Consider the following 23,951-nt stretch of genomic DNA (forward strand, 5'->3'; position numbering starts at 1 on the left):
AATGGGGAGTCCTATTAGAGATGTTTCAAAAACGTCTTAATCAAGTCATTACATACCCATCTGTCTTCTACATTCTTTGACAAGGGTTAAGAAGACTTACCCAAACTGTATCATGTAGTTTGACATGTTGATTATCTTTTACCCAATTCAATGTTCAAAATGTAAGGTAGTGTCCGATTAACTTGATAAAGTTGGTCAACAGCTGATAGGTCATCTTTTTATTTGTGAATCTCTGATCAGCGTGTTGAATCAGGTCGGATCTCTAGTGAAATGGATAGCGGCTTGGAGTCCTAGACGAATGTAGCAAAAGTATTCAAAGGCTTTGTGTTCAAACACCAGCTGGGTCAATTTTATCCCTCCTCTTATTTTATAACTAATTGAAACAGTAACAAGCAATGCCTGCGTCTGCATCACCAGAAACATTTACCAACATGGCAGTGAAAGAAAGTCTACTTAAACAGAGACTGTTTGCTTTGAAAACATTGCATAATCTATGCCCAAGAGGAAATTCCCAAAGATACTGCTGAAAATGTAATTTAGTAGGTAGTAATAGTATTTGGCACTTTATTGATTTCACAATGTCATTTTAGACACATGATTTCTAAGTCAGCCGAAAATGAGATAGTCCAAATTTCAGGATTTAAAATGGATTACGTGTGCTGCTGAAATTTCAAATGCTTAACACCTTCAATGCTACAGGAGATTTTCCTCCTGTGCTGAATGATCTGTAAATCCATTGTTCATGACGAGCTCAGCTCGTCATAAGCACACGACAAGTGTACTGCATGACGAGATGAGCTCGTCATGAGCATGGAAGGGGTTAAAACATCAATTTGTTATTAAACTCTACAAATTTGATTGCTAATATATGTTACCATATTAATACACAGAGTGTAGGTCAGTGTACGTCCACATTTGTTTAGCTGATTTTAAGACAGAGTATAGCAGAGCCTGGATAGCTCAGTCGGTAGAGCATCAGACTTTTAATCTGAGGGTCCGGGGTTCAAGTCCCTGTTCAGGCGGGTGCTTCCTTTAAAGAAAAATTACTCTAATTGGATGCTCTTTTTGTGTTCCCCTGCATGACGAATAAGATATTCCATTACTAAAATTGCAAAAACGTCTTTCATGGAGTTGTGAAATGCACATCTGCCTCATATATCATGTGCCATTTGACTAAACTTAAGTCGTACGTAGATTTACCTAAGGTATCATGTAACTTGAGACGGTGAATATAATTTCCCCAATTCAATATTCAAAATAAATCCATGGTTATAGTATCAAATGAACTTTATAAAGCTGATCAACATTATTTCATTTCAGAATATCTCTGCACCTCATCAGAGCGTATTGGCTCTGTGGCGCAATGGATAGCGCATTGGACTTCTAGGTGAATGTAAAAAAGATATTCAAAGGTTGTGGGTTCGAATCCCACCAGAGTCAGTTTTATCCCTATTTATTTCATAACTGTTTAAAAGAGTAATAAACAGTGCATGCATGCTTCTGCTTCACCAAAAAGGGCAGTGAAAGGAAGTCTATTTTAAATAGATACTATTCAAGTTACGCAATCTTTGCAGAAGAGGAAATTGGCAGCTGTACTTATGAAAATGTAATTTACTCAGAAGTAAGATTTTGGGCCCTTCCTTAATTTTACAATGTCAATAAAAACATATGAATTCTAAGTCAGCAAAAAAAATGAGATAGTAGCAATTTCAGGACTTACAATAAGGTTAAATTTACTGAAGAGATTTCAAATGCTTGAAGTACCAATTCATTATTATATTCCGCGTATTCAGTACTTAATACCGGCAACCATCTTAAGAAACGTAGTGATAGTTGGGACACTTCCAAATGTTGATAAGGTCATTTTGTGGAGCGACCTCTCCGAGCCTGGATAGCACAGTCGGGAGAGCATCAGACTTTTAATCTGAGGGCCCAGGGTTCAAGTCCCTGTTCAGGCGGCTTGGTTAAAGAAAAGGTATATCAATTGCATACTCTTTTCAGGATCCAATGAATGGGGAGTCCTATTAGAGATGTTTCAAAAAAGTCTTAATCAAGTCATTACATACCCATCTGTCTTCTACATTCTTTGACAAGGGTTAAGAAGACTTACCCAAACTGTATCATGTAGTTTGTTGATTATCTTTTACCCAATTCAATGTTCAAAATGTAAGGTAGTGTCCGATTAACTTGATAAAGTTGGTCAACAGCTGATAGGTCATCTTTTTATTTGTGAATCTCTGATCACCGTGTTGAATCAGGTCGGATCTCTAGTGCAATGGATAGCGGCTTGGAGTCCTAGACGAATGTAGCAAAAGCATTCAAAGGCTTTGTGTTCAAACACCAGCTGGGTCAATTTTATCCCTCCTCTTATTTTATAACTAATTGAAACAGTAACAAGCAATGCCTGCGTCTGCATCACCAGAAACATTTACCAAAATGGCAGTGAAAGAAAGTCTACTTAAACAGAGACTGTTTGCTTTGAAAACATTGCATAATCTATGCCCAAGAGGAAATTCCCAAAGATACTGCTGAAAATGTAATTTAGTAGGTAGTAATAGTATTTGGCACTTTATTGATTTCACAATGTCATTTTAGACACATGATTTCTAAGTCAGCCGAAAATGAGATAGTCCAAATTTCAGGATTTAAAATGGATTACGTGTGCTGCTGAAATTTCAAATGCTTAACACCTTCAATGCTACAGGAGATTTTCCTCCTGTGCTGAATGATCTGTAAATCCATTGTTCATGACGAGCTCAGCTCGTCATAAGCACACGACAAGTGTACTGCACGACGAGCTGAGCTCGTCATGAGCATGGAAGGGGTTAAAACATCAATTTGTTATTAAACTCTACAAATTTGATTGCTAATATATGTAACCATATTAATACATAGAGTGTAAGTCAGTGTACGTCCACATTTCTTTAGCTGATTTTAAGACAGAGTATAGCAGAGCCTGGATAGCTCAGTCGGTAGAGCATCAGACTTTTAATCTGAGGGTCCAGGGTTTAAGTCCCTGTTCAGGCGGTTGCTTCCTTTAAAGAAAAATTACTCTAATTGGATGCTCTTTTTGTGTTCCCCTGCATGACGAATAAGATATTCCATTACTAAAATTGCAAAAACGTCTTTCATGGAGTTGTGAAATGCACATCTGCCTCATATATCATGTGCCATTTGACTAAACTTAAGTCGTACGTAGACTTACCTAAGGTATCATGTAACTTGAGACGGTGAATATAATTTCCCCAATTCAATATTCAAAATAAATCCATGGTTATAGTATCAAATGAACTTTATAAAGCTGATCAACATTATTTCATTTCAGAATATCTCTGCACCTAATCAGAGCGTATTGGCTCTGTGGCGCAATGGATAGCGCATTGGACTTGTAGGTGAATGTAAAAAAGATATTCAAAGGTTGTGGGTTGGAATCCCACCAGAGTCAGTTTTATCCCTATTTATTTCATAACTGTTTAAAAGAGTAATAAACAGTGCATGCATGCTTCTGCTTCACCAAAAAGGGCAGTGAAAGGAAGTCTATTTTAAATAGATACTATTCAAATTACGCAATCTTTGCAGAAGAGGAAATTGGCAGCTGTACTTATGAAAATGTAATTTACTCAGAAGTAAGATTTTGGGCCCTTCCTTAATTTTACAATGTCAATAAAAACATATGACTTCTAAGTGAGCAAAAAAAATGAGATAGTAGCAATTTCAGGACTTACAATAAGGTTAAATTTACTGAAGAGATTTCAAATGCTTGAAGTACCAATTCATTATTATATTCCGCGTATTCAGTACTTAATACCGGCAACCATCTTAAGAAACGTAGTGATAGTTGGGACACTTCCAAATGTTGATAAGGTCATTTTGTGGAGCGACCTCTCCGAGCCTGGATAGCTCAGTCGGGAGAGCATCAGACTTTTAATCTGAGGGCCCAGGGTTCAAGTCCCTGTTCAGGCGGCTTGGTTAAAGAAAAGGTATATCAATTGTATACTCTTTTCAGGATCCAATGAATGGGGAGTCCTATTAGAGATGTTTCAAAAACGTCTTAATCAAGTCATTACATACCCATCTGTCTTCTACATTCTTTGACAAGGGTTAAGAAGACTTACCCAAACTGTATCATGTAGTTTGACATGTTGATTATCTTTTACCCAATTCAATGTTCAAAATGTAAGGTAGTGTCCGATTAACTTGATAAAGTTGGTCAACAGCTGATAGGTCATCTTTTTATTTGTGAATCTCTGATCAGCGTGTTGAATCAGGTCGGATCTCTAGTGAAATGGATAGCGGCTTGGAGTCCTAGACGAATGTAGCAAAAGTATTCAAAGGCTTTGTGTTCAAACACCAGCTGGGTCAATTTTATCCCTCCTCTTATTTTATAACTAATTGAAACAGTAACAAGCAATGCCTGCGTCTGCATCACCAGAAACATTTACCAACATGGCAGTGAAAGAAAGTCTACTTAAACAGAGACTGTTTGCTTTGAAAACATTGCATAATCTATGCCCAAGAGGAAATTCCCAAAGATACTGCTGAAAATGTAATTTAGTAGGTAGTAATAGTATTTGGCACTTTATTGATTTCACAATGTCATTTTAGACACATGATTTCTAAGTCAGCCGAAAATGAGATAGTCCAAATTTCAGGATTTAAAATGGATTACGTGTGCTGCTGAAATTTCAAATGCTTAACACCTTCAATGCTACAGGAGATTTTCCTCCTGTGCTGAATGATCTGTAAATCCATTGTTCATGACGAGCTCAGCTCGTCATAAGCACACGACAAGTGTACTGCATGACGAGATGAGCTCGTCATGAGCATGGAAGGGGTTAAAACATCAATTTGTTATTAAACTCTACAAATTTGATTGCTAATATATGTTACCATATTAATACACAGAGTGTAGGTCAGTGTACGTCCACATTTGTTTAGCTGATTTTAAGACAGAGTATAGCAGAGCCTGGATAGCTCAGTCGGTAGAGCATCAGACTTTTAATCTGAGGGTCCGGGGTTCAAGTCCCTGTTCAGGCGGGTGCTTCCTTTAAAGAAAAATTACTCTAATTGGATGCTCTTTTTGTGTTCCCCTGCATGACGAATAAGATATTCCATTACTAAAATTGCAAAAACGTCTTTCATGGAGTTGTGAAATGCACATCTGCCTCATATATCATGTGCCATTTGACTAAACTTAAGTCGTACGTAGATTTACCTAAGGTATCATGTAACTTGAGACGGTGAATATAATTTCCCCAATTCAATATTCAAAATAAATCCATGGTTATAGTATCAAATGAACTTTATAAAGCTGATCAACATTATTTCATTTCAGAATATCTCTGCACCTCATCAGAGCGTATTGGCTCTGTGGCGCAATGGATAGCGCATTGGACTTCTAGGTGAATGTAAAAAAGATATTCAAAGGTTGTGGGTTCGAATCCCACCAGAGTCAGTTTTATCCCTATTTATTTCATAACTGTTTAAAAGAGTAATAAACAGTGCATGCATGCTTCTGCTTCACCAAAAAGGGCAGTGAAAGGAAGTCTATTTTAAATAGATACTATTCAAGTTACGCAATCTTTGCAGAAGAGGAAATTGGCAGCTGTACTTATGAAAATGTAATTTACTCAGAAGTAAGATTTTGGGCCCTTCCTTAATTTTACAATGTCAATAAAAACATATGAATTCTAAGTCAGCAAAAAAAATGAGATAGTAGCAATTTCAGGACTTACAATAAGGTTAAATTTACTGAAGAGATTTCAAATGCTTGAAGTACCAATTCATTATTATATTCCGCGTATTCAGTACTTAATACCGGCAACCATCTTAAGAAACGTAGTGATAGTTGGGACACTTCCAAATGTTGATAAGGTCATTTTGTGGAGCGACCTCTCCGAGCCTGGATAGCACAGTCGGGAGAGCATCAGACTTTTAATCTGAGGGCCCAGGGTTCAAGTCCCTGTTCAGGCGGCTTGGTTAAAGAAAAGGTATATCAATTGCATACTCTTTTCAGGATCCAATGAATGGGGAGTCCTATTAGAGATGTTTCAAAAAAGTCTTAATCAAGTCATTACATACCCATCTGTCTTCTACATTCTTTGACAAGGGTTAAGAAGACTTACCCAAACTGTATCATGTAGTTTGTTGATTATCTTTTACCCAATTCAATGTTCAAAATGTAAGGTAGTGTCCGATTAACTTGATAAAGTTGGTCAACAGCTGATAGGTCATCTTTTTATTTGTGAATCTCTGATCACCGTGTTGAATCAGGTCGGATCTCTAGTGCAATGGATAGCGGCTTGGAGTCCTAGACGAATGTAGCAAAAGCATTCAAAGGCTTTGTGTTCAAACACCAGCTGGGTCAATTTTATCCCTCCTCTTATTTTATAACTAATTGAAACAGTAACAAGCAATGCCTGCGTCTGCATCACCAGAAACATTTACCAAAATGGCAGTGAAAGAAAGTCTACTTAAACAGAGACTGTTTGCTTTGAAAACATTGCATAATCTATGCCCAAGAGGAAATTCCCAAAGATACTGCTGAAAATGTAATTTAGTAGGTAGTAATAGTATTTGGCACTTTATTGATTTCACAATGTCATTTTAGACACATGATTTCTAAGTCAGCCGAAAATGAGATAGTCCAAATTTCAGGATTTAAAATGGATTACGTGTGCTGCTTAAATTTCAAATGCTTAACACCTTCAATGCTACAGGAGATTTTCCTCCTGTGCTGAATGATCTGTAAATCCATTGTTCATGACGAGCTCAGCTCGTCATAAGCACACGACAAGTGTACTGCACGACGAGCTGAGCTCGTCATGAGCATGGAAGGGGTTAAAACATCAATTTGTTATTAAACTCTACAAATTTGATTGCTAATATATGTAACCATATTAATACATAGAGTGTAAGTCAGTGTACGTCCACATTTCTTTAGCTGATTTTAAGACAGAGTATAGCAGAGCCTGGATAGCTCAGTCGGTAGAGCATCAGACTTTTAATCTGAGGGTCCAGGGTTTAAGTCCCTGTTCAGGCGGTTGCTTCCTTTAAAGAAAAATTACTCTAATTGGATGCTCTTTTTGTGTTCCCCTGCATGACGAATAAGATATTCCATTACTAAAATTGCAAAAACGTCTTTCATGGAGTTGTGAAATGCACATCTGCCTCATATATCATGTGCCATTTGACTAAACTTAAGTCGTACGTAGACTTACCTAAGGTATCATGTAACTTGAGACGGTGAATATAATTTCCCCAATTCAATATTCAAAATAAATCCATGGTTATAGTATCAAATGAACTTTATAAAGCTGATCAACATTATTTCATTTCAGAATATCTCTGCACCTAATCAGAGCGTATTGGCTCTGTGGCGCAATGGATAGCGCATTGGACTTGTAGGTGAATGTAAAAAAGATATTCAAAGGTTGTGGGTTGGAATCCCACCAGAGTCAGTTTTATCCCTATTTATTTCATAACTGTTTAAAAGAGTAATAAACAGTGCATGCATGCTTCTGCTTCACCAAAAAGGGCAGTGAAAGGAAGTCTATTTTAAATAGATACTATTCAAATTACGCAATCTTTGCAGAAGAGGAAATTGGCAGCTGTACTTATGAAAATGTAATTTACTCAGAAGTAAGATTTTGGGCCCTTCCTTAATTTTACAATGTCAATAAAAACATATGACTTCTAAGTGAGCAAAAAAAATGAGATAGTAGCAATTTCAGGACTTACAATAAGGTTAAATTTACTGAAGAGATTTCAAATGCTTGAAGTACCAATTCATTATTATATTCCGCGTATTCAGTACTTAATACCGGCAACCATCTTAAGAAACGTAGTGATAGTTGGGACACTTCCAAATGTTGATAAGGTCATTTTGTGGAGCGACCTCTCCGAGCCTGGATAGCTCAGTCGGGAGAGCATCAGACTTTTAATCTGAGGGCCCAGGGTTCAAGTCCCTGTTCAGGCGGCTTGGTTAAAGAAAAGGTATATCAATTGTATACTCTTTTCAGGATCCAATGAATGGGGAGTCCTATTAGAGATGTTTCAAAAACGTCTTAATCAAGTCATTACATACCCATCTGTCTTCTACATTCTTTGACAAGGGTTAAGAAGACTTACCCAAACTGTATCATGTAGTTTGACATGTTGATTATCTTTTACCCAATTCAATGTTCAAAATGTAAGGTAGTGTCCGATTAACTTGATAAAGTTGGTCAACAGCTGATAGGTCATCTTTTTATTTGTGAATCTCTGACCAGCGTGTTGAATCAGGTCGGATCTCTAGTGAAATGGATAGCGGCTTGGAGTCCTAGACGAATGTAGCAAAAGTATTCAAAGGCTTTGTGTTCAAACACCAGCTGGGTCAATTTTATCCCTCCTCTTATTTTATAACTAATTGAAACAGTAACAAGCAATGCCTGCGTCTGCATCACCAGAAACATTTACCAACATGGCAGTGAAAGAAAGTCTACTTAAACAGAGACTGTTTGCTTTGAAAACATTGCATAATCTATGCCCAAGAGGAAATTCCCAAAGATACTGCTGAAAATGTAATTTAGTAGGTAGTAATAGTATTTGGCACTTTATTGATTTCACAATGTCATTTTAGACACATGATTTCTAAGTCAGCCGAAAATGAGATAGTCCAAATTTCAGGATTTAAAATGGATTACGTGTGCTGCTGAAATTTCAAATGCTTAACACCTTCAATGCTACAGGAGATTTTCCTCCTGTGCTGAATGATCTGTAAATCCATTGTTCATGACGAGCTCAGCTCGTCATAAGCACACGACAAGTGTACTGCATGACGAGCTGAGCTCGTCATGAGCATGGAAGGGGTTAAAACATCAATTTGTTATTAAACTCTACAAATTTGATTGCTAATATATGTTACCATATTAATACACAGAGTGTAGGTCAGTGTACGTCCACATTTGTTTAGCTGATTTTAAGACAGAGTATAGCAGAGCCTGGATAGCTCAGTCGGTAGAGCATCAGACTTTTAATCTGAGGGTCCAGGGTTCAAGTCCCTGTTCAGGCGGGTGCTTCCTTTAAAGAAAAATTACTCTAATTGGATGCTCTTTTTGTGTTCCCCTGCATGACGAATAAGATATTCCATTACTAAAATTGCAAAAACGTCTTTCATGGAGTTGTGAAATGCACATCTGCCTCATATATCATGTGCCATTTGACTAAACTTAAGTCGTACGTAGATTTACCTAAGGTATCATGTAACTTGAGACGGTGAATATAATTTCCCCAATTCAATATTCAAAATAAATCCATGGTTATAGTATCAAATGAACTTTATAAAGCTGATCAACATTATTTCATTTCAGAATATCTCTGCACCTCATCAGAGCGTATTGGCTCTGTGGCGCAATGGATAGCGCATTGGACTTCTAGGTGAATGTAAAAAAGATATTCAAAGGTTGTGGGTTCGAATCCCACCAGAGTCAGTTTTATCCCTATTTATTTCATAACTGTTTAAAAGAGTAATAAACAGTGCATGCATGCTTCTGCTTCACCAAAAAGGGCAGTGAAAGGAAGTCTATTTTAAATAGATACTATTCAAGTTACGCAATCTTTGCAGAAGAGGAAATTGGCAGCTGTACTTATGAAAATGTAATTTACTCAGAAGTAAGATTTTGGGCCCTTCCTTAATTTTACAATGTCAATAAAAACATATGAATTCTAAGTCAGCAAAAAAAATGAGATAGTAGCAATTTCAGGACTTACAATAAGGTTAAATTTACTGAAGAGATTTCAAATGCTTGAAGTACCAATTCATTATTATATTCCGCGTATTCAGTACTTAATACCGGCAACCATCTTAAGAAACGTAGTGATAGTTGGGACACTTCCAAATGTTGATAAGGTCATTTTGTGGAGCCACCTCTCCGAGCCTGGATAGCACAGTCGGGAGAGCATCAGACTTTTAATCTGAGGGCCCAGGGTTCAAGTCCCTGTTCAGGCGGCTTGGTTAAAGAAAAGGTATATCAATTGCATACTCTTTTCAGGATCCAATGAATGGGGAGTCCTATTAGAGATGTTTCAAAAAAGTCTTAATCAAGTCATTACATACCCATCTGTCTTCTACATTCTTTGACAAGGGTTAAGAAGACTTACCCAAACTGTATCATGTAGTTTGTTGATTATCTTTTACCCAATTCAATGTTCAAAATGTAAGGTAGTGTCCGATTAACTTGATAAAGTTGGTCAACAGCTGATAGGTCATCTTTTTATTTGTGAATCTCTGATCACCGTGTTGAATCAGGTCGGATCTCTAGTGCAATGGATAGCGGCTTGGAGTCCTAGACGAATGTAGCAAAAGCATTCAAAGGCTTTGTGTTCAAACACCAGCTGGGTCAATTTTATCCCTCCTCTTATTTTATAACTAATTGAAACAGTAACAAGCAATGCCTGCGTCTGCATCACCAGAAACATTTACCAAAATGGCAGTGAAAGAAAGTCTACTTAAACAGAGACTGTTTGCTTTGAAAACATTGCATAATCTATGCCCAAGAGGAAATTCCCAAAGATACTGCTGAAAATGTAATTTAGTAGGTAGTAATAGTATTTGGCACTTTATTGATTTCACAATGTCATTTTAGACACATGATTTCTAAGTCAGCCGAAAATGAGATAGTCCAAATTTCAGGATTTAAAATGGATTACGTGTGCTGCTGAAATTTCAAATGCTTAACACCTTCAATGCTACAGGAGATTTTCCTCCTGTGCTGAATGATCTGTAAATCCATTGTTCATGACGAGCTCAGCTCGTCATAAGCACACGACAAGTGTACTGCACGACGAGCTGAGCTCGTCATGAGCATGGAAGGGGTTAAAACATCAATTTGTTATTAAACTCTACAAATTTGATTGCTAATATATGTAACCATATTAATACATAGAGTGTAAGTCAGTGTACGTCCACATTTCTTTAGCTGATTTTAAGACAGAGTATAGCAGAGCCTGGATAGCTCAGTCGGTAGAGCATCAGACTTTTAATCTGAGGGTCCAGGGTTTAAGTCCCTGTTCAGGCGGTTGCTTCCTTTAAAGAAAAATTACTCTAATTGGATGCTCTTTTTGTGTTCCCCTGCATGACGAATAAGATATTCCATTACTAAAATTGCAAAAACGTCTTTCATGGAGTTGGGAAATGCACATCTGCCTCATATATCATGTGCCATTTGACTAAACTTAAGTCGTACGTAGACTTACCTAAGGTATCATGTAACTTGAGACGGTGAATATAATTTCCCCAATTCAATATTCAAAATAAATCCATGGTTATAGTATCAAATGAACTTTATAAAGCTGATCAACATTATTTCATTTCAGAATATCTCTGCACCTCATCAGAGCGTATTGGCTCTGTGGCGCAATGGATAGCGCATTGGACTTCTAGGTGAATGTAAAAAAGATATTCAAAGGTTGTGGGTTCGAATCCCACCAGAGTCAGTTTTATCCCTATTTATTTCATAACTGTTTAAAAGAGTAATAAACAGTGCATGCATGCTTCTGCTTCACCAAAAAGGGCAGTGAAAGGAAGTCTATTTTAAATAGATACTATTCAAGTTACGCAATCTTTGCAGAAGAGGAAATTGGCAGCTGTACTTATGAAAATGTAATTTACTCAGAAGTAAGATTTTGGGCCCTTCCTTAATTTTACAATGTCAATAAAAACATATGAATTCTAAGTCAGCAAAAAAAATGAGATAGTAGCAATTTCAGGACTTACAATAAGGTTAAATTTACTGAAGAGATTTCAAATGCTTGAAGTACCAATTCATTATTATATTCCGCGTATTCAGTACTTAATACCGGCAACCATCTTAAGAAACGTAGTGATAGTTGGGACACTTCCAAATGTTGATAAGGTCATTTTGTGGAGCCACCTCTCCGAGCCTGGATAGCACAGTCGGGAGAGCATCAGACTTTTAATCTGAGGGCCCAGGGTTCAAGTCCCTGTTCAGGCGGCTTGGTTAAAGAAAAGGTATATCAATTGCATACTCTTTTCAGGATCCAATGAATGGGGAGTCCTATTAGAGATGTTTCAAAAAAGTCTTAATCAAGTCATTACATACCCATCTGTCTTCTACATTCTTTGACAAGGGTTAAGACTTACCCAAACTGTATCATGTAGTTTGTTGATTATCTTTTACCCAATTCAATGTTCAAAATGTAAGGTAGTGTCCGATTAACTTGATAAAGTTGGTCAACAGCTGATAGGTCATCTTTTTATTTGTGAATCTCTGATCACCGTGTTGAATCAGGTCGGATCTCTAGTGCAATGGATAGCGGCTTGGAGTCCTAGACGAATGTAGCAAAAGCATTCAAAGGCTTTGTGTTCAAACACCAGCTGGGTCAATTTTATCCCTCCTCTTATTTTATAACTAATTGAAACAGTAACAAGCAATGCCTGCGTCTGCATCACCAGAAACATTTACCAAAATGGCAGTGAAAGAAAGTCTACTTAAACAGAGACTGTTTGCTTTGAAAACATTGCATAATCTATGCCCAAGAGGAAATTCCCAAAGATACTGCTGAAAATGTAATTTAGTAGGTAGTAATAGTATTTGGCACTTTATTGATTTCACAATGTCATTTTAGACACATGATTTCTAAGTCAGCCGAAAATGAGATAGTCCAAATTTCAGGATTTAAAATGGATTACGTGTGCTGCTGAAATTTCAAATGCTTAACACCTTCAATGCTACAGGAGATTTTCCTCCTGTGCTGAATGATCTGTAAATCCATTGTTCATGACGAGCTCAGCTCGTCATAAGCACACGACAAGTGTACTGCACGACGAGCTGAGCTCGTCATGAGCATGGAAGGGGTTAAAACATCAATTTGTTATTAAACTCTACAAATTTGATTGCTAATATATGTAACCATATTAATACATAGAGTGTAAGTCAGTGTACGTCCACATTTCTTTAGCTGATTTTAAGACAGAGTATAGCAGAGCCTGGATAGCTCAGTCGGTAGAGCATCAGACTTTTAATCTGAGGGTCCAGGGTTTAAGTCCCTGTTCAGGCGGTTGCTTCCTTTAAAGAAAAATTACTCTAATTGGATGCTCTTTTTGTGTTCCCCTGCATGACGAATAAGATATTCCATTACTAAAATTGCAAAAACGTCTTTCATGGAGTTGTGAAATGCACATCTGCCTCATATATCATGTGCCATTTGACTAAACTTAAGTCGTACGTAGACTTACCTAAGGTATCATGTAACTTGAGACGGTGAATATAATTTCCCCAATTCAATATTCAAAATAAATCCATGGTTATAGTATCAAATGAACTTTATAAAGCTGATCAACATTATTTCATTTCAGAATATCTCTGCACCTCATCAGAGCGTATTGGCTCTGTGGCGCAATGGATAGCGCATTGGACTTCTAGGTGAATGTAAAAAAGATATTCAAAGGTTGTGGGTTCGAATCCCACCAGAGTCAGTTTTATCCCTATTTATTTCATAACTGTTTAAAAGAGTAATAAACAGTGCATGCATGCTTCTGCTTCACCAAAAAGGGCAGTGAAAGGAAGTCTATTTTAAATAGATACTATTCAAGTTACGCAATCTTTGCAGAAGAGGAAATTGGCAGCTGTACTTATGAAAATGTAATTTACTCAGAAGTAAGATTTTGGGCCCTTCCTTAATTTTACAATGTCAATAAAAACATATGAATTCTAAGTCAGCAAAAAAAATGAGATAGTAGCAATTTCAGGACTTACAATAAGGTTAAATTTACTGAAGAGATTTCAAATGCTTGAAGTACCAATTCATTATTATATTCCGCGTATTCAGTACTTAATACCGGCAACCATCTTAAGAAACGTAGTGATAGTTGGGACACTTCCAAATGTTGATAAGGTCATTTTGTGGAGCCACCTCTCCGAGCCTGGATAGCACAGTCGGGAGAGCATCAGACTTTTAATCTGAGGGCCCAGGGTTCAAGTCCCTGTTCAGGCGGCTTGGTTAAAGAAAAGGTATATCAATTGCATACTCTTTTCAGGATCCAATGAATGGGGAGTCCTATTAGAGATGTTTCAAAAAAGTCTTAATCAAGTCATTACATACCCATCTGTCTTCTACATTCTTTGACAAGGGTTAAGAAGACTTACCCAAACTGTATCATGTAGTTTGTTGATTATCTTTTACCCAATTCAATGTTCAAAATGTAAGGTAGTGTCCGATTAACTTGATAAAGTTGGTCAACAGCTGATAGGTCATCTTTTTATTTGTGAATCTCTGATCACCGTGTTGAATCAGGTCGGATCTCTAGTGCAATGGATAGCGGCTTGGAGTCCTAGACGAATGTAGCAAAAGCATTCAAAGGCTTTGTGTTCAAACACCAGCTGGGTCAATTTTATCCCTCCTCTTATTTTATAACTAATTGAAACAGTAACAAGCAATGCCTGCGTCTGCATCACCAGAAACATTTACCAAAATGGCAGTGAAAGAAAGTCTACTTAAACAGAGACTGTTTGCTTTGAAAACATTGCATAATCTATGCCCAAGAGGAAATTCCCAAAGATACTGCTGAAAATGTAATTTAGTAGGTAGTAATAGTATTTGGCACTTTATTGATTTCACAATGTCATTTTAGACACATGATTTCTAAGTCAGCCGAAAATGAGATAGTCCAAATTTCAGGATTTAAAATGGATTACGTGTGCTGCTGAAATTTCAAATGCTTAACACCTTCAATGCTACAGGAGATTTTCCTCCTGTGCTGAATGATCTGTAAATCCATTGTTCATGACGAGCTCAGCTCGTCATAAGCACACGACAAGTGTACTGCACGACGAGCTGAGCTCGTCATGAGCATGGAAGGGGTTAAAACATCAATTTGTTATTAAACTCTACAAATTTGATTGCTAATATATGTAACCATATTAATACATAGAGTGTAAGTCAGTGTACGTCCACATTTCTTTAGCTGATTTTAAGACAGAGTATAGCAGAGCCTGGATAGCTCAGTCGGTAGAGCATCAGACTTTTAATCTGAGGGTCCAGGGTTTAAGTCCCTGTTCAGGCGGTTGCTTCCTTTAAAGAAAAATTACTCTAATTGGATGCTCTTTTTGTGTTCCCCTGCATGACGAATAAGATATTCCATTACTAAAATTGCAAAAACGTCTTTCATGGAGTTGTGAAATGCACATCTGCCTCATATATCATGTGCCATTTGACTAAACTTAAGTCGTACGTAGACTTACCTAAGGTATCATGTAACTTGAGACGGTGAATATAATTTCCCCAATTCAATATTCAAAATAAATCCATGGTTATAGTATCAAATGAACTTTATAAAGCTGATCAACATTATTTCATTTCAGAATATCTCTGCACCTCATCAGAGCGTATTGGCTCTGTGGCGCAATGGATAGCGCATTGGACTTCTAGGTGAATGTAAAAAAGATATTCAAAGGTTGTGGGTTCGAATCCCACCAGAGTCAGTTTTATCCCTATTTATTTCATAACTGTTTAAAAGAGTAATAAACAGTGCATGCATGCTTCTGCTTCACCAAAAAGGGCAGTGAAAGGAAGTCTATTTTAAATAGATACTATTCAAGTTACGCAATCTTTGCAGAAGAGGAAATTGGCAGCTGTACTTATGAAAATGTAATTTACTCAGAAGTAAGATTTTGGGCCCTTCCTTAATTTTACAATGTCAATAAAAACATATGAATTCTAAGTCAGCAAAAAAAATGAGATAGTAGCAATTTCAGGACTTACAATAAGGTTAAATTTACTGAAGAGATTTCAAATGCTTGAAGTACCAATTCATTATTATATTCCGCGTATTCAGTACTTAATACCGGCAACCATCTTAAGAAACGTAGTGATAGTTGGGACACTTCCAAATGTTGATAAGGTCATTTTGTGGAGCCACCTCTCCGAGCCTGGATAGCACAGTCGGGAGAGCATCAGACTTTTAATCTGAGGGCCCAGGGTTCAAGTCCCTGTTCAGGCGGCTTGGTTAAAGAAAAGGTATATCAATTGCATACTCTTTTCAGGATCCAATGAATGGGGAGTCCTATTAGAGATGTTTCAAAAAAGTCTTAATCAAGTCATTACATACCCATCTGTCTTCTACATTCTTTGACAAGGGTTAAGAAGACTTACCCAAACTGTATCATGTAGTTTGTTGATTATCTTTTACCCAATTCAATGTTCAAAATGTAAGGTAGTGTCCGATTAACTTGATAAAGTTGGTCAACAGCTGATAGGTCATCTTTTTATTTGTGAATCTCTGATCACCGTGTTGAATCAGGTCGGATCTCTAGTGCAATGGATAGCGGCTTGGAGTCCTAGACGAATGTAGCAAAAGCATTCAAAGGCTTTGTGTTCAAACACCAGCTGGGTCAATTTTATCCCTCCTCTTATTTTATAACTAATTGAAACAGTAACAAGCAATGCCTGCGTCTGCATCACCAGAAACATTTACCAAAATGGCAGTGAAAGAAAGTCTACTTAAACAGAGACTGTTTGCTTTGAAAACATTGCATAATCTATGCCCAAGAGGAAATTCCCAAAGATACTGCTGAAAATGTAATTTAGTAGGTAGTAATAGTATTTGGCACTTTATTGATTTCACAATGTCATTTTAGACACATGATTTCTAAGTCAGCCGAAAATGAGATAGTCCAAATTTCAGGATTTAAAATGGATTACGTGTGCTGCTGAAATTTCAAATGCTTAACACCTTCAATGCTACAGGAGATTTTCCTCCTGTGCTGAATGATCTGTAAATCCATTGTTCATGACGAGCTCAGCTCGTCATAAGCACACGACAAGTGTACTGCACGACGAGCTGAGCTCGTCATGAGCATGGAAGGGGTTAAAACATCAATTTGTTATTAAACTCTACAAATTTGATTGCTAATATATGTAACCATATTAATACATAGAGTGTAAGTCAGTGTACGTCCACATTTCTTTAGCTGATTTTAAGACAGAGTATAGCAGAGCCTGGATAGCTCAGTCGGTAGAGCATCAGACTTTTAATCTGAGGGTCCAGGGTTTAAGTCCCTGTTCAGGCGGTTGCTTCCTTTAAAGAAAAATTACTCTAATTGGATGCTCTTTTTGTGTTCCCCTGCATGACGAATAAGATATTCCATTACTAAAATTGCAAAAACGTCTTTCATGGAGTTGTGAAATGCACATCTGCCTCATATATCATGTGCCATTTGACTAAACTTAAGTCGTACGTAGACTTACCTAAGGTATCATGTAACTTGAGACGGTGAATATAATTTCCCCAATTCAATATTCAAAATAAATCCATGGTTATAGTATCAAATGAACTTTATAAAGCTGATCAACATTATTTCATTTCAGAATATCTCTGCACCTCATCAGAGCGTATTGGCTCTGTGGCGCAATGGATAGCGCATTGGACTTCTAGGTGAATGTAAAAAAGATATTCAAAGGTTGTGGGTTCGAATCCCACCAGAGTCAGTTTTATCCCTATTTATTTCATAACTGTTTAAAAGAGTAATAAACAGTGCATGCATGCTTCTGCTTCACCAAAAAGGGCAGTGAAAGGAAGTCTATTTTAAATAGATACTATTCAAGTTACGCAATCTTTGCAGAAGAGGAAATTGGCAGCTGTACTTATGAAAATGTAATTTACTCAGAAGTAAGATTTTGGGCCCTTCCTTAATTTTACAATGTCAATAAAAACATATGAATTCTAAGTCAGCAAAAAAAATGAGATAGTAGCAATTTCAGGACTTACAATAAGGTTAAATTTACTGAAGAGATTTCAAATGCTTGAAGTACCAATTCATTATTATATTCCGCGTATTCAGTACTTAATACCGGCAACCATCTTAAGAAACGTAGTGATAGTTGGGACACTTCCAAATGTTGATAAGGTCATTTTGTGGAGCCACCTCTCCGAGCCTGGATAGCACAGTCGGGAGAGCATCAGACTTTTAATCTGAGGGCCCAGGGTTCAAGTCCCTGTTCAGGCGGCTTGGTTAAAGAAAAGGTATATCAATTGCATACTCTTTTCAGGATCCAATGAATGGGGAGTCCTATTAGAGATGTTTCAAAAAAGTCTTAATCAAGTCATTACATACCCATCTGTCTTCTACATTCTTTGACAAGGGTTAAGAAGACTTACCCAAACTGTATCATGTAGTTTGTTGATTATCTTTTACCCAATTCAATGTTCAAAATGTAAGGTAGTGTCCGATTAACTTGATAAAGTTGGTCAACAGCTGATAGGTCATCTTTTTATTTGTGAATCTCTGATCACCGTGTTGAATCAGGTCGGATCTCTAGTGCAATGGATAGCGGCTTGGAGTCCTAGACGAATGTAGCAAAAGCATTCAAAGGCTTTGTGTTCAAACACCAGCTGGGTCAATTTTATCCCTCCTCTTATTTTATAACTAATTGAAACAGTAACAAGCAATGCCTGCGTCTGCATCACCAGAAACATTTACCAACATGGCAGTGAAAGAAAGTCTACTTAAACAGAGACTGTTTGCTTTGAAAACATTGCATAATCTATGCCCAAGAGGAAATTCCCAAAGATACTGCTGAAAATGTAATTTAGTAGGTAGTAATAGTATTTGGCACTTTATTGATTTCACAATGTCATTTTAGACACATGATTTCTAAGTCAGCCGAAAATGAGATAGTCCAAATTTCAGGATTTAAAATGGATTACGTGTGCTGCTGAAATTTCAAATGCTTAACACCTTCAATGCTACAGGAGATTTTCCTCCTGTGCTGAATGATCTGTAAATCCATTGTTCATGACGAGCTCAGCTCGTCATAAGCACACGACAAGTGTACTGCATGACGAGCTGAGCTCGTCATGAGCATAGAAGGGGTTAAAACATCAATTTGTTATTAAACTCTACAAATTTGATTGCTAATATATGTTACCATATTAATACACAGAGTGTAGGTCAGTGTACGTCCACATTTGTTTAGCTGATTTTAAGACAGAGTATAGCAGAGCCTGGATAGCTCAGTTGGTAGAGCATCAGACTTTTAATCTGAGGGTCCAGGGTTCAAGTCCCTGTTCAGGCGGGTGCTTCCTTTAAAGAAAAATTACTCTAATTGGATGCTCTTTTTGTGTTCCCCTGCATGACGAATAAGATATTCCATTACTAAAATTGCAAAAACGTCTTTCATGGAGTTGTGAAATGCACATCTGCCTCATATATCATGTGCCATTTGACTAAACTTAAGTCGTACGTAGATTTACCTAAGGTATCATGTAACTTGAGACGGTGAATATAATTTCCCCAATTCAATATTCAAAATAAATCCATGGTTATAGTATCAAATGAACTTTATAAAGCTGATCAACATTATTTCATTTCAGAATATCTCTGCACCTCATCAGAGCGTATTGGCTCTGTGGCGCAATGGATAGCGCATTGGACTTCTAGGTGAATGTAAAAAAGATATTCAAAGGTTGTGGGTTCGAATCCCACCAGAGTCAGTTTTATCCCTATTTATTTCATAACTGTTTAAAAGAGTAATAAACAGTGCATGCATGCTTCTGCTTCACCAAAAAGGGCAGTGAAAGGAAGTCTATTTTAAATAGATACTATTCAAATTACGCAATCTTTGCAGAAGAGGAAATTGGCAGCTGTACTTATGAAAATGTAATTTACTCAGAAGTAAGATTTTGGGCCCTTCCTTAATTTTACAATGTCAATAAAAACATATGACTTCTAAGTGAGCAAAAAAAATGAGATAGTAGCAATTTCAGGACTTACAATAAGGTTAAATTTACTGAAGAGATTTCAAATGCTTGAAGTACCAATTCATTATTATATTCCGCGTATTCAGTACTTAATACCGGCAACCATCTTAAGAAACGTAGTGATAGTTGGGACACTTCCAAATGTTGATAAGGTCATTTTGTGGAGCGACCTCTCCGAGCCTGGATAGCTCAGTCGGGAGAGCATCAGACTTTTAATCTGAGGGCCCAGGGTTCAAGTCCCTGTTCAGGCGGCTTGGTTAAAGAAAAGGTATATCAATTGTATACTCTTTTCAGGATCCAATGAATGGGGAGTCCTATTAGAGATGTTTCAAAAACGTCTTAATCAAGTCATTACATACCCATCTGTCTTCTACATTCTTTGACAAGGGTTAAGAAGACTTACCCAAACTGTATCATGTAGTTTGACATGTTGATTATCTTTTACCCAATTCAATGTTCAAAATGTAAGGTAGTGTCCGATTAACTTGATAAAGTTGGTCAACAGCTGATAGGTCATCTTTTTATTTGTGAATCTCTGATCAGCGTGTTGAATCAGGTCGGATCTCTAGTGAAATGGATAGCGGCTTGGAGTCCTAGACGAATGTAGCAAAAGTATTCAAAGGCTTTGTGTTCAAACACCAGCTGGGTCAATTTTATCCCTCCTCTTATTTTATAACTAATTGAAACAGTAACAAGCAATGCCTGCGTCTGCATCACCAGAAACATTTACCAACATGGCATTGAAAGAAAGTCTACTTAAACAGAGACTGTTTGCTTTGAAAACATTGCATAATCTATGCCCAAGAGGAAATTCCCAAAGATACTGCTGAAAATGTAATTTAGTAGGTAGTAATAGTATTTGGCACTTTATTGATTTCACAATGTCATTTTAGACACATGATTTCTAAGTCAGCCGAAAATGAGATAGTCCAAATTTCAGGATTTAAAATGGATTACGTGTGCTGCTGAAATTTCAAATGCTTAACACCTTCAATGCTACAGGAGATTTTCCTCCTGTGCTGAATGATCTGTAAATCCATTGTTCATGACGAGCTCAGCTCGTCATAAGCACACGACAAGTGTACTGCATGACGAGCTGAGCTCGTCATGAGCATGGAAGGGGTTAAAACATCAATTTGTTATTAAACTCTACAAATTTGATTGCTAATATATGTTACCATATTAATACACAGAGTGTAGGTCAGTGTACGTCCACATTTGTTTAGCTGATTTTAAGACAGAGTATAGCAGAGCCTGGATAGCTCAGTTGGTAGAGCATCAGACTTTTAATCTGAGGGTCCAGGGTTCAAGTCCCTGTTCAGGCGGGTGCTTCCTTTAAAGAAAAATTACTCTAATTGGATGCTCTTTTTGTGTTCCCCTGCATGACGAATAAGATATTCCATTACTAAAATTGCAAAAACGTCTTTCATGGAGTTGTGAAATGCACATCTGCCTCATATATCATGTGCCATTTGACTAAACTTAAGTCGTACGTAGATTTACCTAAGGTATCATGTAACTTGAGACGGTGAATATAATTTCCCCAATTCAATATTCAAAATAAATCCATGGTTATAGTATCAAATGAACTTTATAAAGCTGATCAACATTATTTCATTTCAGAATATCTCTGCACCTCATCAGAGCGTATTGGCTCTGTGGCGCAATGGATAGCGCATTGGACTTCTAGGTGAATGTAAAAAAGATATTCAAAGGTTGTGGGTTCGAATCCCACCAGAGTCAGTTTTATCCCTATTTATTTCATAACTGTTTAAAAGAGTAATAAACAGTGCATGCATGCTTCTGCTTCACCAAAAAGGGCAGTGAAAGGAAGTCTATTTTAAATAGATACTATTCAAGTTACGCAATCTTTGCAGAAGAGGAAATTGGCAGCTGTACTTATGAAAATGTAATTTACTCAGAAGTAAGATTTTGGGCCCTTCCTTAATTTTACAATGTCAATAAAAACATATGAATTCTAAGTCAGCAAAAAAAATGAGATAGTAGCAATTTCAGGACTTACAATAAGGTTAAATTTACTGAAGAGATTTCAAATGCTTGAAGTACCAATTCATTATTATATTCCGCGTATTCAGTACTTAATACCGGCAACCATCTTAAGAAACGTAGTGATAGTTGGGACACTTCCAAATGTTGATAAGGTCATTTTGTGGAGCCACCTCTCCGAGCCTGGATAGCACAGTCGGGAGAGCATCAGACTTTTAATCTGAGGGCCCAGGGTTCAAGTCCCTGTTCAGGCGGCTTGGTTAAAGAAAAGGTATATCAATTGCATACTCTTTTCAGGATCCAATGAATGGGGAGTCCTATTAGAGATGTTTCAAAAAAGTCTTAATCAAGTCATTACATACCCATCTGTCTTCTACATTCTTTGACAAGGGTTAAGAAGACTTACCCAAACTGTATCATGTAGTTTGTTGATTATCTTTTACCCAATTCAATGTTCAAAATGTAAGGTAGTGTCCGATTAACTTGATAAAGTTGGTCAACAGCTGATAGGTCATCTTTTTATTTGTGAATCTCTGATCAGCGTGTTGAATCAGGTCGGATCTCTAGTGAAATGGATAGCGGCTTGGAGTCCTAGACGAATGTAGCAAAAGTATTCAAAGGCTTTGTGTTCAAACACCAGCTGGGTCAATTTTATCCCTCCTCTTATTTTATAACTAATTGAAACAGTAACAAGCAATGCCTGCGTCTGCATCACCAGAAACATTTACCAACATGGCAGTGAAAGAAAGTCTACTTAAACAGAGACTGTTTGCTTTGAAAACATTGCATAATCTATGCCCAAGAGGAAATTCCCAAAGATACTGCTGAAAATGTAATTTAGTAGGTAGTAATAGTATTTGGCACTTTATTGATTTCACAATGTCATTTTAGACACATGATTTCTAAGTCAGCCGAAAATGAGATAGTCCAAATTTCAGGATTTAAAATGGATTACGTGTGCTGCTGAAATTTCAAATGCTTAACACCTTCAATGCTACAGGAGATTTTCCTCCTGTGCTGAATGATCTGTAAATCCATTGTTCATGACGAGCTCAGCTCGTCATAAGCACACGACAAGTGTACTGCATGACGAGCTGAGCTCGTCATGAGCATGGAAGGGGTTAAAACATCAATTTGTTATTAAACTCTACAAATTTGATTGCTAATATATGTTACCATATTAATACACAGAGTGTAGGTCAGTGTACGTCCACATTTGTTTAGCTGATTTTAAGACAGAGTATAGCAGAGCCTGGATAGCTCAGTCGGTAGAGCATCAGACTTTTAATCTGAGGGTCCAGGGTTCAAGTCCCTGTTCAGGCGGGTGCTTCCTTTAAAGAAAAATTACTCTAATTGGATGCTCTTTTTGTGTTCCCCTGCATGACGAATAAGATATTCCATTACTAAAATTGCAAAAACGTCTTTCATGGAGTTGTGAAATGCACATCTGCCTCATATATCATGTGCCATTTGACTAAACTTAAGTCGTACGTAGATTTACCTAAGGTATCATGTAACTTGAGACGGTGAATATAATTTCCCCAATTCAATATTCAAAATAAATCCATGGTTATAGTATCAAATGAACTTTATAAAGCTGATCAACATTATTTCATTTCAGAATATCTCTGCACCTCATCAGAGCGTATTGGCTCTGTGGCGCAATGGATAGCGCATTGGACTTCTAGGTGAATGTAAAAAAGATATTCAAAGGTTGTGGGTTCGAATCCCACCAGAGTCAGTTTTATCCCTATTTATTTCATAACTGTTTAAAAGAGTAATAAACAGTGCATGCATGCTTCTGCTTCACCAAAAAGGGCAGTGAAAGGAAGTCTATTTTAAATAGATACTATTCAAGTTACGCAATCTTTGCAGAAGAGGAAATTGGCAGCTGTACTTATGAAAATGTAATTTACTCAGAAGTAAGATTTTGGGCCCTTCCTTAATTTTACAATGTCAATAAAAACATATGAATTCTAAGTCAGCAAAAAAAATGAGATAGTAGCAATTTCAGGACTTACAATAAGGTTAAATTTACTGAAGAGATTTCAAATGCTTGAAGTACCAATTCATTATTATATTCCGCGTATTCAGTACTTAATACCGGCAACCATCTTAAGAAACGTAGTGATAGTTGGGACACTTCCAAATGTTGATAAGGTCATTTTGTGGAGCCACCTCTCCG

The 23,951-nt window shown here is 37.1% G+C and overlaps 18 non-coding genes across 18 annotated transcripts; all 18 read left to right on the forward strand.

Moving 5' to 3' along the window:
• The first annotated feature begins 949 nt into the window (after positions 1-949).
• Positions 950-1,022, forward strand: TRNAK-UUU (transfer RNA lysine (anticodon UUU)). Its single transcript has one exon. It is a non-coding gene; the product is annotated as a tRNA-Lys (tRNA).
• Positions 1,023-1,349: 327 nt separating this feature from the next.
• Positions 1,350-1,440, forward strand: TRNAR-UCU (transfer RNA arginine (anticodon UCU)). Its single transcript is given in 2 exon segments — positions 1,350-1,386; positions 1,405-1,440. It is a non-coding gene; the product is annotated as a tRNA-Arg (tRNA).
• Positions 1,441-3,354: 1,914 nt separating this feature from the next.
• Positions 3,355-3,445, forward strand: TRNAT-UGU (transfer RNA threonine (anticodon UGU)). Its single transcript is given in 2 exon segments — positions 3,355-3,391; positions 3,410-3,445. It is a non-coding gene; the product is annotated as a tRNA-Thr (tRNA).
• A 1,519-nt stretch (positions 3,446-4,964) lies between these two features.
• TRNAK-UUU (transfer RNA lysine (anticodon UUU)) lies at positions 4,965-5,037 on the forward strand. The gene has a single exon. It is a non-coding gene; the product is annotated as a tRNA-Lys (tRNA).
• Positions 5,038-5,364: 327 nt separating this feature from the next.
• On the forward strand, positions 5,365-5,455 carry TRNAR-UCU (transfer RNA arginine (anticodon UCU)). The gene is given in 2 exon segments: positions 5,365-5,401; positions 5,420-5,455. It is a non-coding gene; the product is annotated as a tRNA-Arg (tRNA).
• Positions 5,456-7,369: 1,914 nt separating this feature from the next.
• On the forward strand, positions 7,370-7,460 carry TRNAT-UGU (transfer RNA threonine (anticodon UGU)). The gene is given in 2 exon segments: positions 7,370-7,406; positions 7,425-7,460. It is a non-coding gene; the product is annotated as a tRNA-Thr (tRNA).
• A 1,519-nt stretch (positions 7,461-8,979) lies between these two features.
• Positions 8,980-9,052, forward strand: TRNAK-UUU (transfer RNA lysine (anticodon UUU)). The gene has a single exon. It is a non-coding gene; the product is annotated as a tRNA-Lys (tRNA).
• Positions 9,053-9,379: 327 nt separating this feature from the next.
• On the forward strand, positions 9,380-9,470 carry TRNAR-UCU (transfer RNA arginine (anticodon UCU)). The gene is given in 2 exon segments: positions 9,380-9,416; positions 9,435-9,470. It is a non-coding gene; the product is annotated as a tRNA-Arg (tRNA).
• A 1,914-nt stretch (positions 9,471-11,384) lies between these two features.
• Positions 11,385-11,475, forward strand: TRNAR-UCU (transfer RNA arginine (anticodon UCU)). Its single transcript is given in 2 exon segments — positions 11,385-11,421; positions 11,440-11,475. It is a non-coding gene; the product is annotated as a tRNA-Arg (tRNA).
• A 1,911-nt stretch (positions 11,476-13,386) lies between these two features.
• TRNAR-UCU (transfer RNA arginine (anticodon UCU)) lies at positions 13,387-13,477 on the forward strand. Its single transcript is given in 2 exon segments — positions 13,387-13,423; positions 13,442-13,477. It is a non-coding gene; the product is annotated as a tRNA-Arg (tRNA).
• Positions 13,478-15,391: 1,914 nt separating this feature from the next.
• TRNAR-UCU (transfer RNA arginine (anticodon UCU)) lies at positions 15,392-15,482 on the forward strand. Its single transcript is given in 2 exon segments — positions 15,392-15,428; positions 15,447-15,482. It is a non-coding gene; the product is annotated as a tRNA-Arg (tRNA).
• Positions 15,483-17,396: 1,914 nt separating this feature from the next.
• On the forward strand, positions 17,397-17,487 carry TRNAR-UCU (transfer RNA arginine (anticodon UCU)). The gene is given in 2 exon segments: positions 17,397-17,433; positions 17,452-17,487. It is a non-coding gene; the product is annotated as a tRNA-Arg (tRNA).
• A 1,514-nt stretch (positions 17,488-19,001) lies between these two features.
• TRNAK-UUU (transfer RNA lysine (anticodon UUU)) lies at positions 19,002-19,074 on the forward strand. The gene has a single exon. It is a non-coding gene; the product is annotated as a tRNA-Lys (tRNA).
• A 327-nt stretch (positions 19,075-19,401) lies between these two features.
• On the forward strand, positions 19,402-19,492 carry TRNAR-UCU (transfer RNA arginine (anticodon UCU)). The gene is given in 2 exon segments: positions 19,402-19,438; positions 19,457-19,492. It is a non-coding gene; the product is annotated as a tRNA-Arg (tRNA).
• Positions 19,493-21,011: 1,519 nt separating this feature from the next.
• Positions 21,012-21,084, forward strand: TRNAK-UUU (transfer RNA lysine (anticodon UUU)). The gene has a single exon. It is a non-coding gene; the product is annotated as a tRNA-Lys (tRNA).
• A 327-nt stretch (positions 21,085-21,411) lies between these two features.
• Positions 21,412-21,502, forward strand: TRNAR-UCU (transfer RNA arginine (anticodon UCU)). Its single transcript is given in 2 exon segments — positions 21,412-21,448; positions 21,467-21,502. It is a non-coding gene; the product is annotated as a tRNA-Arg (tRNA).
• A 1,514-nt stretch (positions 21,503-23,016) lies between these two features.
• TRNAK-UUU (transfer RNA lysine (anticodon UUU)) lies at positions 23,017-23,089 on the forward strand. The gene has a single exon. It is a non-coding gene; the product is annotated as a tRNA-Lys (tRNA).
• A 327-nt stretch (positions 23,090-23,416) lies between these two features.
• On the forward strand, positions 23,417-23,507 carry TRNAR-UCU (transfer RNA arginine (anticodon UCU)). The gene is given in 2 exon segments: positions 23,417-23,453; positions 23,472-23,507. It is a non-coding gene; the product is annotated as a tRNA-Arg (tRNA).
• Positions 23,508-23,951: the final 444 nt, after the last annotated feature.

Source organism: Lissotriton helveticus, chromosome 1_1, assembly GCF_964261635.1.
Source record: "Lissotriton helveticus chromosome 1_1, aLisHel1.1, whole genome shotgun sequence".
NCBI classification, from domain to species: domain Eukaryota; kingdom Metazoa; phylum Chordata; class Amphibia; order Caudata; family Salamandridae; genus Lissotriton; species Lissotriton helveticus.